This window comes from Pseudophryne corroboree, chromosome 3, assembly GCF_028390025.1.
Source record: "Pseudophryne corroboree isolate aPseCor3 chromosome 3, aPseCor3.hap2, whole genome shotgun sequence".
In the NCBI taxonomy this organism is placed as follows: Eukaryota; Metazoa; Chordata; class Amphibia; order Anura; family Myobatrachidae; genus Pseudophryne; species Pseudophryne corroboree.
Window position 1 is genome coordinate 56,156,248 of NC_086446.1, and position 15,709 is coordinate 56,171,956.

General features: G+C 42.2%; 2 pseudogenes; one reads left to right on the forward strand and one right to left on the reverse strand.

Annotated features, from left to right (window-relative positions):
- Nucleotides 1-1,549: 1,549 nt before the first annotated feature.
- On the reverse strand, nt 1,550-1,668 carry LOC134893862 (5S ribosomal RNA; annotated as a pseudogene).
- A 2,907-nt stretch (nt 1,669-4,575) lies between these two features.
- Nucleotides 4,576-4,694, forward strand: LOC134895289 (5S ribosomal RNA; annotated as a pseudogene).
- The last annotated feature ends 11,015 nt before the right edge of the window (nt 4,695-15,709 follow it).

A 15,709-nucleotide genomic window follows, 5' to 3' on the forward strand; every position in this document is an offset into this window, starting at 1 on the left:
CAAATAGTTCAATAAACACTCCCAGTTATTTGGGCGTCAGCTGTCCCCTAAAGAAACGGCAATGGTAGGTTGCCGCAAGTAAGAGATAGGGATACCAGATAGGGGTTCTAAGCGACCTAAGGTGTTTCTTTCTATATGACCAAATAAATTATGTCAATATATTAAATATATATAAAATTCGTTTGTAAAAAAAAAAAATATATATATATTTTTATTCTTATTTCACAACACTATAGAGTATAAAAAACAATAAGTATACAGCAATAAAAATACAGTTTCTCTAAAAGATGACTGTTTTCTTAAAAAGGGAAATGGATATGAATAAAAATCTCAGATAAAGTGCATATAGTCTGTGCAAAATAAGAGAAGAAGTTTTTAAGAGTCTTAACTGATGTAGCAGGAGGTCTCTGGGTAAAGGCCTAACGTGTTTCGTCTCTAGGACTTCTTCATGGGGTAAGTGACATGATGTCTATGGGCTTCTATATATACCCCCTTAATTGGGATTTAAGTGATGACATCACTTCCTGTCTATGCCAATTCAATTATCTAACCTTGCTGGAGCAGGAGTAAAGTTATTCCTACTAACCACCATTGTTACATGTGGCACACAGTAAACAATACAATTTAATTATTGGTAAAGTTTAAACATCCAAACGGGAGAGCACGGAGAAGTGCGGTACTTCCGCCACACTTCCGGTATCTCTAACAGTTCAAGTACGCATGTGCGCCATCTTTTCAAGGTTCCCCGCTTCCAGTTTCACTTCTGTGTTGCCGTGGTGACGTCCTCGCGAGCCGTGGCCGCCTTCACTTGATTGGTTAATCTCGGCACAAGGTCTCTCCCCGCCGGAACTGGTCTGCTGTGGAACGCACCGGTGGAACGCATCACATGTCCCGGAATCCCGGCTTCCCCTGTTGCCATGGTGACGTTCTCTCATGATGAGGTTTATTTTGCCCGGACGTAATCGCCAGAATTGTGTAAATAAATAAAGACATGTTTAAGAGTATGTTCAAAAAGTGTGTATATTATAACGTTTATAGGACAGATGTTAGTTATTAAAATCATGTATCTGGATTCACGATCAGTACACATCAGTCTATGTCACATGAAATATTACAGGTAGAATAATGAAGGGGGAGACGAATAGTATAAGTTATATGTACACGCCTGTGCATATAATCATATTTAGGTGGTGGAAAAGGGGGGGGGGGAAACATATACACTAGCAGGTGATTCATAGTTTTTACTTGTGAAGCTCAGTGCAAAATTGACCACTATTTAAAAGTGCGAGTGAGTTAGGAAATAGTGATTAATTCCTAAAGTGCTGTTGACTTAATATTAAAATATTGAATAAGTTAATATTAAGGTGCATGCAATATTTAATTATGACCGTGTTTTAATTATGACCGTATTTTAATTGTGACCACATATATATTTAGGGAATAAATTATGGGAATAAGTTATAAATTTCAGAGGCTTATACCTTTAACAAGTGATCATGTGATCTGTGGATGTCTGTCTCAATTGGACATTGAGAAGTTGCTTTTACTTTCAGTACAGTACCTAATATTCCCAATGGGTCGCCCCTTCTGGTACTATTTAGGCCCAACACTGCTTCGCTTCCAAGTTCGGATGAGATTGGGCCTTTCCAGTGTGGTTTGACTGTATTACTTTCGTATGCAACAAAGAATGCCCACAATATATTAATTTTAATAGTGATTTTATTAGTGAAAAAGTGCATGATTAACAAGCATGTGAAATGAAGGGGAGTGCAGGATAAATCTGGATATTTGCTAATAATTTTCAACAACACCTCACAAGAATGGAGCGATTTCGTAATTCTCATTTAGGCCGAGTGGATGCATGGTTTTTAGTTGGAAAATCCAGAACATTTCTCGTTGTGACAACTTGATTGCCAAGTCACCTCCTCTCTCTCCAAGTTTAACCAGCTCTATCGCCTTGAAGGTAAGTTCTTCCGGATTTGAGTTGTGTCTCTCATTAAAGTGTCTTGAAATGGTGTGGCTTTCAACTTTATTCTTAATGTTGCGTACGTGTTCTTGTATTCTAAGTTTTAATTGTCTCTTCATTTTTCCCACATACTTTTTTCCACAAGTGCATTCCAATAAATAGATCACCGATGAGTTGTTGCAGTTAATAAAGTCTTTGATTTTATATTCCTTCTGGTTCTCGACGTCGCTAAAACTTTTCCTGTTGGGGTGTAAGAACTTGCAGACATTGCACCGACCGCACTTATAAGATCCAACGCATTTGGGCATCATCGTTGCGTCCCCTGTTGAAGTCTTCAACATACTTGGGGCTAGCAAGTCCTTCAAGTTCTTTGATTTTTTATCTATAATCTCGGGTCGTGGCGGGAGTATCTCTCTTAATACCAAGCCAAGCCAACCTCGAAATATTACCCGTTGGAGTCAAAAGGGAGCAATATCAGTGTCTTTTATGAATTAGTAAAAAAAGACCTTTGCGACAGCGATATTGAGCCAGTGCGAGAAAAGAATCTCAGTAACCAAGAAAGCGAGGCTTTGAAGAGATTACAGAAAAACACAGATATAGTTTTAAAACCGGCTGACAAAGGGGGGTGGTTGGTGATCATGGACCGGGATCGATATATTATAGAAGCAGAAAGACTATTGGGGGATACAAAATCGTACATCCCATTACCTAACGATCCGAAGGACGGTTATGTGGAGGAGCTAAGAACATTACTTCTCAAAGGCCTCCGTATGGAATTGATCACCAAAGATGAATATCAGTACTTAATGAAAAATGACCCCATTACCCCCATATTTTACTTTCTCCCAAAGATCCACAAGTCTCTTTCCAATCCACCAGGACGCCCAATAGTGGCAGGCATCGATTCATTGACGTCATGTCTTTCAGAGTACGTAGACATCTTCTTGAAAAAATATGTAAAGGACCTACCATCCTACCTCAAGGACACGACCACAGTACTCAACCTCATGAAGGATCAAAAATGGACAGACGGTTACCTCTGGATCACTATTGATGTACAATCGTTATATTCGTGCATCGAACATGTGAAAGGTATCACAGCATGCAGACATTTCTTGAACAACGATCCATCATTAACAACCCAACACAAAGATTTTATATGCAACATCATGAAATTTATATTAAGCCACAACTATTTTAAATTTTTAGATCGCTTTTATTTACAACGCTGCGGAACAGCTATGGGGACCATTTTTGCCCCAAGCTTCGCGAACCTCTTCATGGGACAGTGGGAGAACTCTTTTATCTATGGTCCACATCGTTTTAAAGAGAACATCATTTTTTATGGAAGGTATATTGATGACATTTTAATCATATGGGATGGAACACTGGACACTTTTAATCAATTTTACTCATACATAAGCAACAACAACATGAATCTTTCCTTTACCTCCAATACCAGCAAAGAATCCATTGAGTTCTTGGATCTTATCCTAACAGGACTAGAAGGTACAGTCAAAACCAAGAACTTTATTAAGGAGGTAGATCGAAACAGTTATCTTCACTTTAAAAGCAATCATCTCAGAAAATGGAAAAGTAACATCCCATATTCACAGTTCCACAGACTAAGAAGGAATTGCAGTGACATGAAAGAGTGTGAAGAACAGTTGGAAACGTACAAGGAAAGATTTAAGCAGAAAGAGTATCCATCCGAGATCCTGGAAAAAGCCCTTATTAGAACAAAGGGCTTTAAGAGGGAAGATCTACTTGTCTACAAAACGAAGGATACAAAGAAAGAATCCACAGCTTTTATAACTACATACAACCGCCACGAGGACCTCATAAGGAAATCACTCAAATCACACTGGGGGATCCTTCTAATGGACCCGGTATTAAGAGAGATACTCCCGCCACGCCCCGAGATTATATATAAAAAATCAAAGAACTTGAAGGACTTGCTAGCCCCAAGTATGTTGAAGACTTCAACAGGGGACGCAACGATGATGCCTAAATGCGTTGGATCTTATAAGTGCGGTCGGTGCAATGTCTGCAAGTTCTTACACCCCAACAGGAAAAGTTTTAGCGACGTCGAGAACCAGAAGGAATATAAAATCAAAGACTTTATTAACTGCAACAACTCATCGGTGATCTATTTATTGGAATGCACTTGTGGAAAAAAGTATGTGGGAAAAACGAAGAGACAATTAAAACTTAGAATACAAGAACACGTACGCAACATTAAGAATAAAGTTGAAAGCCACACCATTTCAAGACACTTTAATGAGAGACACAACTCGAATCCGGAAGAACTTACCTTCAAGGCGATAGAACTGGTTAAACTTGGAGAGAGAGGAGGTGACTTGGCAATCAAGTTGTCACAACGAGAAATGTTCTGGATTTTCCAACTAAAAACCATGCATCCACTCGGCCTAAATGAGAATTACGAAATCGCTCCATTCTTGTGAGGTGTTGTTGAAAATTATTAGCAAATATCCAGATTTATCCTGCACTCCCCTTCATTTCACATGCTTGTTAATCATGCACTTTTTCACTAATAAAATCACTATTAAAATTAATATATTGTGGGCATTCTTTGTTGCATACGAAAGTAATACAGTCAAACCACACTGGAAAGGCCCAATCTCATCCGAACTTGGAAGCGAAGCAGTGTTGGGCCTAAATAGTACCAGAAGGGGCGACCCATTTGGAATATTAGGTACTGTACTGAAAGTAAAAGCAACTTCTCAATGTCCAATTGAGACAGACATCCACAGATCACATGATCACTTGTTAAAGGTATAAGCCTCTGAAATTTATAACTTATTCCCATAATTTATTCCCTAAATATATATGTGGTCACAATTAAAATACGGTCATAATTAAAACACGGTCATAATTAAATATTGCATGCACCTTAATATTAACTTATTCAATATTTTAATATTAAGTCAACAGCACTTCAGGAATTAATCACTATTTCCTAACTCACTCGCACTTTTAAATAGTGGTCAATATAGCACTGAGCTTCACAAGTAAAAACTATGAATCACCTGCTAGTGTATATGTTTCCTGTTTCCCCCCCCCCCCTTTTCCACCACCTAAATATGATTATATGCACAGGCGTGTACATATAACTTATACTATTCGTCTCCCCCTTCATTATTCTACCTGTAATATTTCATGTGACATAGACTGATGTGTACTGATCGTGAATCCAGATACATGATTTTAATAACTAACATCTGTCCTATAAACGTTATAATATACACACTTTTTGAACATACTCTTAAACATGTCTTTATTTACACAATTCTGGCGATTACGTCCGGGCAAAATAAACCTCATCATGAGAGAATGTCACCATGGCAACAGGGGAAGCTGTGATTCCGGGACATGTGATGCGTTCCACCGGTGCGTTCCACAGCAGACCAGTTCCGGTGGGGAGAGACCTTGTGCCGAGATTAACCAATCAAGTGAAGGCGGCCACGGCTCGCGAGGACGTCACCACAGCAACACAGAAGTGAAACTGGAAGCGGGGAACCTTGAAAAGACGGCACACATGCGTACTTGAACTGTTAGAGATACCGGAAGTGTGGCGGAAGTACCGCACTTCTCCGTGCTCTCCCGTTTGGATGTTTAAACTTTACCAATAATTAAATTGTATTGTTTACTGTGTGCCACATGTAACAATGGTGGTTAGTAGGAATAACTTTACTCCTGCTCCAGCAAGGTTAGATAATTGAATTAGCATAGACAGGAAGTGATGTCATCACTTAAATCCCAATTAAGGGGGTATATATAGTAGAGATGAGCGGGTTCGGTTCCTCGGAATCCGAACCCGCCCGAACTTCATGTTTTTTTTCACGGGTCCGAGCGACTCGGATCTTCCCGCCTTGCTCGGTTAACCCGAGCGCGCCCGAACGTCATCATGACGCTGTCGGATTCTCGCGAGGCTCGGATTCTATCGCGAGACTCGGATTCTATATAAGGAGCCGCGCGTCGCCGCCATTTTCACTCGTGCATTGAGATTGATAGGGAGAGGACGTGTCTGGCGTCCTCTCCATTAGAATAGAGATAGATTAGATAGAGAGAGAGAGATTGTGCAGAGTCGCAGACAGAGTTAGTTTACCACAGTCAGTGACCAGTGCAGTTGCTAGTTAACTTTTATTTAATATAATATATCCGTTCACTTCTCTCTGCTATATCCGTTCTCTGCCTGAAAAAAAAAACGATACACAGCACAGTCAGTCACACAGTGTGACTCAGTCTGTGTGCACTCAGCTCAGCCCAGTGTGCTGCACAGTCATCAATGTATAAATTAAAAGCTTATAATTAATTGTGGGGGAGACTGGGGAGCACTGCAGGTTGTTAGCAGGAGCCAGGAGTACAATTATATTAATTAACAGTGCACACTTTTGCTGCAGGAGTGGTGACCAGTGCCTGACCACCAGTATAGTATTGTTGTATACTACTAATATCTCTTTAAATATCAACCAGTCTATATTAGCAGCAGACACAGTACAGTGCGGTAGTTCACGGCTGTGGCTACCTCTGTGTCGGCACACGGCAGGCAGTCCGTCCGACCAGAATTGTATTATTTATTATTATATACCTACCACCTAACCGTGGTTTTTTTTTCATTCTTTATACCGTCATAGTGTCATCCTAATTGTTACGAGTATACTACTATCTCTTTATCAACCAGTGTACAGTGCGGTAGTTCACGGCTGTGGCTACCTCTGTGTCGGCACACGGCAGGCAGTCCGTCCGACCAGAATTGTATTATTTATTATTATATACCTACCACCTAACCGTGGTTTTTTTTTCATTCTTTATACCGTCATAGTGTCATCCTAATTGTTACGAGTATACTACTATCTCTTTATCAACCAGTGTACAGTGCGGTAGTTCACGGCTGTGGCTACCTCTGTGTCGGCACACGGCAGGCAGTCCGTCCGACCAGAATTGTATTATTTATTATTATATACCTACCACCTAACCGTGGTTTTTTTTTTCATTCTTTATACCGTCATAGTGTCATCCTAATTGTTACGAGTATACTACTATCTCTTTATCAACCAGTGTACAGTGCGGTAGTTCACGGCTGTGGCTACCTCTGTGTCGGCACACGGCAGGCAGTCCGTCCGACCAGAATTGTATTATTTATTATTATATACCTACCACCTAACCGTGGTTTTTTTTTTCATTCTTTATACCGTCATAGTGTCATCCTAATTGTTACGAGTATACTACTATCTCTTTATCAACCAGTGTACAGTGCGGTAGTTCACGGCTGTGGCTACCTCTGTGTCGGCACACGGCAGGCAGTCCGTCCGACCAGAATTGTATTATTTATTATTATATACCTACCACCTAACCGTGGTTTTTTTTTCATTCTTTATACCGTCATAGTGTCATCCTAATTGTTACGAGTATACTACTATCTCTTTATCAACCAGTGTACAGTGCGGTAGTTCACGGCTGTGGCTACCTCTGTGTCGGCAGTCGGCAGGCAGTCCGTCCATCCATAATTGTATTATTATTATAATATATACCACCTAACCGTGGTTTTTTTATACCACCTAACCGTGGCAGTCCGTCCATAATTGTATACTAGTATCCAATCAATCCATCTCCATTGTTTACCTGAGGTGCCTTTTAGTTCTGCCTATAAAATATGGAGAACAAAAAAGTTGAGGTTCCAAAATTAGGGAAAGATCAAGATCCACTTCCACCTCGTGCTGAAGCTGCTGCCACTAGTCATGGCCGAGACGATGAAATGCCAGCAACGTCGTCTGCCAAGGCCGATGCCCAATGTCATAGTACAGAGCATGTCAAATCCAAAACACCAAATATCAGAAAAAAAAGGACTCCAAAACCTAAAATAAAATTGTCGGAGGAGAAGCGTAAACTTGCCAATATGCCATTTACCACACGGAGTGGCAAGGAACGGCTGAGGCCCTGGCCTATGTTCATGGCTAGTGGTTCAGCTTCACATGAGGATGGAAGCACTCAGCCTCTCGCTAGAAAACTGAAAAGACTCAAGCTGGCAAAAGCACCGCAAAGAACTGTGCGTTCTTTGAAATCCCAAATCCACAAGGAGAGTCCAATTGTGTCGTTTGCGATGCCTGACCTTCCCAACACTGGACGTGAAGAGCATGCGCCTTCCACTATTTGCATGCCCCCTGCAAGTGCTGGAAGGAGCACCCGCAGTCCAGTTCCTGATAGTCAGATTGAAGATGTCAGTGTTGAAGTACACCAGGATGAGGAGGATATGGGTGTTGCTGGCGCTGGGGAGGAAATTGACCAGGAGGATTCTGATGGTGAGGTGGTTTGTTTAAGTCAGGCACCCGGGGAGACACCTGTTGTCCGTGGGAGGAATATGGCCGTTGACATGCCAGGTGAAAATACCAAAAAAATCAGCTCTTCGGTGTGGAGGTATTTCACCACAAATGCGGACAACAGGTGTCAAGCCGTGTGTTCCCTTTGTCAAGCTGTAATAAGTAGGGGTAAGGACGTTAACCACCTCGGAACATCCTCCCTTATACGTCACCTGCAGCGCATTCATAATAAGTCAGTGACAAGTTCAAAAACTTTGGGTGACAGCGGAAGCAGTCCACTGACCAGTAAATCCCTTCCTCTTGTAACCAAGCTCACGCAAACCACCCCACCAACTCCCTCAGTGTCAATTTCCTCCTTCCCCAGGAATGCCAATAGTCCTGCAGGCCATGTCACTGGCAAGTCTGACGAGTCCTCTCCTGCCTGGGATTCCTCCGATGCATCCTTGCGTGTAACGCCTACTGCTGCTGGCGCTGCTGTTGTTGCCGCTGGGAGTCGATGGTCATCCCAGAGGGGAAGTCGTAAGCCCACTTGTACTACTTCCAGTAAGCAATTGACTGTTCAACAGTCCTTTGCGAGGAAGATGAAATATCACAGCAGTCATCCTACTGCAAAGCGGATAACTGAGGCCTTGGCATCCTGGGTGGTGAGAAACGTGGTTCCGGTATCCATCATTACTGCAGAGCCAACTAGAGACTTGTTGGAGGTACTGTGTCCCCGGTACCAAATACCATCTAGGTTCCATTTCTCTAGGCAGGCGATACCGAAAATGTACACAGACCTCAGAAAAAGAGTCACCAGTGTCCTAAAAAATGCAGCTGTACCCAATGTCCACTTAACCACGGACATGTGGACAAGTGGAGCAGGGCAGGGTCAGGACTATATGACTGTGACAGCCCACTGGGTAGATGTATGGACTCCCGCCGCAAGAACAGCAGCGGCGGCACCAGTAGCAGCATCTCGCAAACGCCAACTCTTTCCTAGGCAGGCTACGCTTTGTATCACCGCTTTCCAGAATACGCACACAGCTGAAAACCTCTTACGGCAACTGAGGAAGATCATCGCGGAATGGCTTACCCCAATTGGACTCTCCTGTGGATTTGTGGCATCGGACAACGCCAGCAATATTGTGTGTGCATTAAATCTGGGCCAATTCCAGCACGTCCCATGTTTTGCACATACCTTGAATTTGGTGGTGCAGAATTTTTTAAAAAACGACAGGGCCGTGCAAGAGATGCTGTCGGTGGCCAGAAGAATTGCGGGACACTTTCGGCGTACAGGCACCACGTACAGAAAACTGGAGCACCACCAAAAACTACTGAACCTGCCCTGCCATCATCTGAAGCAAGAAGTGGTAACGAGGTGGAATTCAACCCTCTATATGCTTCAGAGGTTGGAGGAGCAGCAAAAGGCCATTCAAGCCTATACAATTGAGCACGATATAGTAGGTGGAATGCACCTGTCTCAAGTGCAGTGGAGAATGATTTCAACGTTGTGCAAGGTTCTGATGCCCTTTGAACTTGCCACACGTGAAGTCAGTTCAGACACTGCCAGCCTGAGTCAGGTCATTCCCCTCATCAGGCTTTTGCAGAAGAAGCTGGAGGCATTGAAGGAGGAGCTAACACGGAGCGATTCCGCTAGGCATGTGGGACTTGTGGATGCAGCCCTTAATTCGCTTAACAAGGATTCACGGGTGGTCAATCTGTTGAAATCAGAGCACTACATTTTGGCCACCGTGCTCGATCCTAGATTTAAAGCCTACCTTGGATCTCTCTTTCCGGCAGACACAGGTCTGCTGGGGTTGAAAGACCTGCTGGTGACAAAATTGTCAAGTCAAGCGGAACGCGACCTGTCAACATCTCCTCCTTCACATTCTCCCGCAACTGGGGGTGCGAGGAAAAGGCTCAGAATTCCGAGCCCACCCGCTGGCGGTGATGCAGGGCAGTCTGGAGCGACTGCTGATGCTGACATCTGGTCCGGACTGAAGGACCTGACAACGATTACGGACATGTCGTCTACTGTCACTGCATATGATTCTCTCAACATTGATAGAATGGTGGAGGATTATATGAGTGACCGCATCCAAGTAGGCACGTCACACAGTCCGTACTTATACTGGCAGGAAAAAGAGGCAATTTGGAGGCCCTTGCACAAACTGGCTTTATTCTACCTAAGTTGCCCTCCCACAAGTGTGTACTCCGAAAGAGTGTTTAGTGCCGCCGCTCACCTTGTCAGCAATCGGCGTACGAGGTTACATCCAGAAAATGTGGAGAAGATGATGTTCATTAAAATGAATTATAATCAATTCCTCCGCGGAGACATTGACCAGCAGCAATTGCCTCCACAAAGTACACAGGGAGCTGAGATGGTGGATTCCAGTGGGGACGAATTGATAATCTGTGAGGAGGGGGATGTACACGGTGATATATCGGAGGGTGAAGATGAGGTGGACATCTTGCCTCTGTAGAGCCAGTTTGTGCAAGGAGAGATTAATTGCTTCTTTTTTGGGGGGGGTCCAAACCAACCCGTCATATCAGTCACAGTCGTGTGGCAGACCCTGTCACTGAAATGATGGGTTGGTTAAAGTGTGCATGTCCTGTTTTGTTTATACAACATAAGGGTGGGTGGGAGGGCCCAAGGATAATTCCATCTTGCACCTCTTTTTTCTTTTCTTTTTCTTTGCATCATGTGCTGATTGGGGTGGGTTTTTTGGAAGGGACACCCTGCGTGACACTGCAGTGCCACTCCTAGATGGGCCCGGTGTTTGTGTCGGCCACTAGGGTCGCTAATCTTACTCACACAGCTACCTCATTGCGCCTCTTTTTTTCTTTGCGTCATGTGCTGTTTGGGGAGGGTTTTTTGGAAGGGACATCCTGCGTGACACTGCAGTGCCACTCCTAGATGTGCCCGGTGTTTGTGTCGGCCACTAGGGTCGCTAATCTTACTCACACAGTCAGCTACCTCATTGCGCCTCTTTTTTTCTTTGCGTCATGTGCTGTTTGGGGAGGGTTTTTTGGAAGGGCCATCCTGCGTGACACTGCAGTGCCACTCCTAGATGGGCCCGGTGTTTGTGTCGGCCACTAGGGTCGCTAATCTTACTCACACAGCTACCTCATTGCGCCTCTTTTTTTTCTTTGCGTCATGTGCTGTTTGGGGAGGGTTTTTTGGAAGGGACATCCTGCGTGACACTGCAGTGCCACTCCTAGATGGGCCCGGTGTTTGTGTCGGCCACTAGGGTCGCTTATCTTACTCACACAGCGACCTCGGTGCAAATTTTAGGACTAAAAATAATATTGTGAGGTGTGAGGTATTCAGAATAGACTGAAAATGAGTGTAAATTATGGTTTTTGAGGTTAATAATACTTTGGGATCAAAATGACCCCCAAATTCTATGATTTAAGCTGTTTTTTAGTGTTTTTTGAAAAAAACACCCGAATCCAAAACACACCCGAATCCGACAAAAAAAATTTGGTGAGGTTTTGCCAAAACGCGTTCGAACCCAAAACACGGCCGCGGAACCGAACCCAAAACCAAAACACAAAACCCGAAAAATTTCAGGCGCTCATCTCTAATATATAGAAGCCCTGAGACATCATGTCACTTACCCCATGAAGAAGTCCTAGAGACGAAACGCGTTGGACCTTTACCCAGAGACCTCCTGCTACATCAGTTAAGACTCTTAAAAACTTTTCTCTTATTTTGCACAGACTATATGCACTTTATCTGAGATTTTTATTCATATCCATTTCCCTTTTTAAGAAAACAGTCATCTTTTAGAGAAACTGTATTTTTATTGCTATATACTTATTGTTTTTTATACTCTATAGTGTTGTGAAATAAGAATAAAAATATATAATTTTTTTTTTTACAAACAAATTTTATATATATTTAATATATTGACATAATTTATTTGGTCATATAGAAACACCTTAGGTCGCTTAGAACCCCTATCTGGTATCCCTATCTCTTACTTGCGGCAACCTACCATTGCCGTTTCTTTAGGGGACAGCTGACGCCCAAATAACTGGGAGTGTTTATTGAACTATTTGGGAATTATAGTATCACAAGTGGCGCGGCATTCTTTTGCTATCACATAGACTTTTGGTTTACTTTGCATAGCGGCCTGGTGAGAACACATTTCCATTAGCAATTATGCTTAGGAGCAATGATCGCAACACTAGAAGAAATGACATCTGCAAAAAAGTGTTTAATGAAAATAAGACCACCCAGTTGAACACAATAAATGCGATTTAGATGAACTTTTCTGGGGGATGGAGAGACTGCTTACTAAGGAGCTTAAAACCTGGTGGGACATTAAGGGGCTAGAACATTATATTTCTGTTAACAGAGTCCCCAGGGGTTTGAGGCTACTGAAACAGCCAACAATAGGGAACATGGACTCAGAATTTCTAACAAAATGGGACATGATACTACACACATGCTCTATTGATTTGATGAAGTTACTTATTGTGGAGAAGAAAAGAGTCCTAGCAGAGTTGGAAAAAGACATTAAAAACAAGGAGTCCGATATGGACCAGTTCAAGGATAAGGAAGACTTTGTTATCAATGAAAAAGTACTTAATAAAAAGATAGAACATATAGAGAACGAGGTCATCAAAGGGAAAGAAGGAAAGTTTGAACGTGACAAGAAGGACTATGACCAGGGCAAGGTAAAGAACTGGAGCAGGTTTAGAACACAGGCTTTTACCACACGGAGGAACGAAAATTCCCAGTGGACACGCATACCAAATAAAGGAAGAATACAAAGACCTACGAACTATACACCAAAATCACAAACAAGACCGAGTAACAGATTTACGGCCTTACAAAGGTTGGGCTCAGACACCGACCAACATTTTTTATCATCAGGAATAGGTGCCCGTCCAAAAGAACTGACAAAATACCACCTCAATGAAGATATAAGACATGCAACACCACTCAAAAGACTGCACCAAGAAGAAGAGGAAAACGGGGCGGCGGGAGGAAGAGAACAGAAAAGAAGAACACTACAACACTAGATCCAATCTCAAAAGGAATTTTCAACTTGTCAAAACACACCCTCACGAAACCAGAAATATCCCTCTTAGGAAAAGGCTTGTCATTTGCCCCCACAGAAGGGCTCAATAAATTTGGAACATTCATAGATCTCAACAAATTTGTGAGGAAACTCACCCTCAAAAGACACTTTGCAAGAAAAGAAACCGCCATTATATCCAACTATGAAAGCCGTTCGAAATCTGGGCTCAAGCCAACCTCGAAATATTACCCGTTGGAGTCAAAAGGGAGCAATATCAGTGTCTTTTATGAATTAGTAAAAAAAGACCTTTGCGACAGCGATATTGAGCCAGTGCGAGAAAAGAATCTCAATAACCAAGAAAGCGAGGCTTTGAAGAGATTACAGAAAAACACAGATATAGTTTTAAAACCGGCTGACAAAGGGGGGGGGTTGGTGATCATGGACCGGGATCGATATATTATAGAAGCAGAAAGACTGTTGGGGGATACAAAATCGTACATCCCATTACCTAACGATCCGAAGGACGGTTATGTGGAGGAGCTAAGAACATTACTTCTCAAAGGCCTCCGTATGGAATTGATCACCAAAGATGAATATCAGTACTTAATGAAAAATGACCCCGTTACCCCCATATTTTACTTTCTCCCAAAGATCCACAAGTCTCTTTCCAATCCACCAGGACGCCCAATAGTGGCAGGCATCGATTCATTGATGTCATGTCTTTCAGAGTACGTAGACATCTTCTTGAAAAAATATGTAAAGGACCTACCATCCTACCTCAAGGACACGACCACAGTACTCAACCTCATGAAGGATCAAAAATGGACAGACAGTTACCTCTGGATCACTATTGATGTACAATCGTTGTATACGTGCATCGAACATGTGAAAGGAATCACAGCATGCAGACATTTCTTGAACAACGATCCATCATTAACAACCCAACACAAAGATTTTATATGCGACATCATGAAATTTATATCAAGCCACAACTATTTTAAATTTTTAGATCGCTTTTATTTACAACGCTGCGGAACAGCTATGGGGACCATTTTTGCCCCAAGCTTCGCGAACCTCTTCATGGGACAGTGGGAGAACTCTTTTATCTATGGTCCACATCGTTTTAAAGAGAACATCATTTTTTTATGGAAGGTATATTGATGACATTTTAATCATATGGGACGGAACACTGGACACTTTTAATCAATTTTACTCATACATAAGCAACAACAACATGAATCTTTCCTTTACCTCCAATACCAGCAAAGAATCCATTGAGTTCTTGGATCTTATCCTAACAGGACTAGAAGGTACAGTCAAAACCAAGAACTTTATTAAGGAGGTAGATCGAAACCGTTATCTTCACTTTAAAAGCAATCATCTCAGAAAATGGAAAAGTAACATCCCGTTATTCACAGTTCCACAGACTAAGAAGGAATTGCAGTGACCTGAAAGAGTGTGAAGAACAGTTGGAAACGTACAAGGAAAGATTTAAGCAGAAAGAGTATCCATCCGAGATCCTGGAAAAAGCCCTTATTAGAACAAAGGGCCTTAAGACGGAAGCACGAAAGATATGGAAGGTGGGCAGCGCTGTAATTGAAGTGATTGAAATAAACAATATTTTACAATATATATTAAAATTCTTAATTAATTTATTAAAAAACAAATAAAATATGAATATTATTCACTCCTCAAAATAATGAGGACCCCCCATCTGCACCTTTTCAGCTCTCCAAGACTGCCACCCTGTGTCTGAACCAGCCCGGAACCCACCAGCAAACCTCCATCTACCCTATTGAGGATAAGCACAGCTATCACCATCTAAATGAGGACATCTACTTCCAGTATGGAAGCACCAGCATGGAAGCCTTTCCACCTCTAATACGGTGATCGGTAACTATCAAATAACCGAACTGTGTTAATTTGTGAACAAACCTCTGAGGGACTTGTGGACGTACCAGGGCATTTCAATCAGGAACAGACACTTAATAATATGGAGATGAACTGATCTAGGTGTACATCTGTATTTTTACTCATTATTTTGAGGAGTGAATAATATTCATATTTTATTTGTTTTTTAATAAATTAATTAAGAATTTTAATATATATTGTAAAATATTGTTTATTTCAATCACTTCAATTACAGCGCTGCCCACCTTCCATATCTTTCGTGTTATCCTCAGGAGTGACTCTCCTGTCCATTGGCAGCAGCTTGGTGCAGCAACCCATGCTGAGCGCCTGTTCTTCTTCTTAGAAGTCACCTCTTGCCTTAAGAGGGAAGATCTACTTGTCTACAAAACGAAGGATACAAAGAAAGAATCCACAGCTTTTATAACTACATACAACCGCCACGAGGACCTCATAAGGAAATCACTCAAATCACACTG